Source organism: Neltuma alba, unplaced genomic scaffold (genome assembly GCF_004799145.2).
Source record: "Neltuma alba isolate B1F8T4 unplaced genomic scaffold, ASM479914v2 tig00012693_pilon, whole genome shotgun sequence".
Lineage (NCBI taxonomy): Eukaryota > Viridiplantae > Streptophyta > Magnoliopsida > Fabales > Fabaceae > Neltuma > Neltuma alba.
Window position 1 is genome coordinate 34842 of NW_021637120.1, and position 1220 is coordinate 36061.

Here is a 1220-nt window from a genome sequence, read left to right on the forward strand (position 1 = left end):
TATCAGAGCCAGGTTTCGATCCTGGGACCTGTGGGTTATGGGCCCACCACGCTTCCGCTGCGCCACTCTGATTTGTTGATCGTTGATCTACAAATTTTTATAAAACTAGATAGCAGTGAGGCTTGCGAAACCCAAAGCATCAGAATCACTGCTTGCCGGGGCAAAGGAAGGGGGGTGCAGAAGAAAGAAGAGAAAGTAACATAGGAAAACGAATGAGGAAATAAAGAAGGTGGAATATGCCGTCTCCTGAGATGGGAGGTACCACGGGGCTGCAGGCACAGCACAGAAAGCTTCGAAAGTGATAAACTAGAGTAGAGTGTGCTCAGAAAAGTACAAAAGTCATTCACAAATATATTCAAAACATCAAATGTTTGATGCTTCACTCGACTCCACGCTTATCTTCTCTCCCAGTGGATCGTTCCAAATGGGGATCCATTCTCTGTTTTATCCACTTTTCACCTTCATGTTCTGTCCGCCTAATGATTCTGGTTTTTTCCTGTTTAGTGTCAATGAGGGGCTTTTTTTCCCCCCACATTGGGCGTTGCAGGAAAATCTGATAAATTAGAAATAACAATGAATAAAAACGAGCCAGGAGAGCTTTGAAAAATGGCTTTATTGTGATTTGCCAAGAAGAAAATAGATCAATGGCGTGATGGGATTTTGAGGAAGAAGATGAAGTTGAAGGGCCTTCCTTTCTTTACGAAGAAAAGCCTTATTTTGAGGGCACGTTCAGTCCCATTATTCGATTTGGACCCAACGGTGAAGTGACGGCAGTAAAGTGCATCCAAGCAAGCCAAGCCCCTTTGAATGAAAGCCATTGTTCTGTTCACCATCATATCAACCTGCTACTTTAGCGATATGTGCCCTAATTAACCTCTCATTTGACAAGTCTCATATACGACAATAATAGTAACATTATTCTTGGTCAAAACCAACAAATCATTCAACCAACTCACTTTTCACTTCAAATTTAATTACTTTTTCATACCATTTACAATCAAATTCAATATTTCAGGCAGGCCTTTTTCCTACCTCGTTTATACTTTTTCTTCCCTCCATGTGCTTGTCCTGGATTCCCTCTATCTTTCAATTTGTACATTACATTTGCACATCATGTATATTACAAGGCTTATTACTATTTTCCTCATTTTTGATATAAAGGTTTAACGCATGGTATATACTAAGGTTAGTTAGGTGCATTATTGGTTACATGCTTGCAT

At 40.2% G+C, this 1220-nt stretch overlaps 1 non-coding gene across 1 annotated transcript; it reads right to left on the bottom strand.

Annotated features, from left to right (window-relative positions):
- Positions 1-72, bottom strand: TRNAM-CAU (transfer RNA methionine (anticodon CAU)). The gene has a single exon. It is a non-coding gene; the product is annotated as a tRNA-Met (tRNA).
- Positions 73-1220: the final 1148 nt, after the last annotated feature.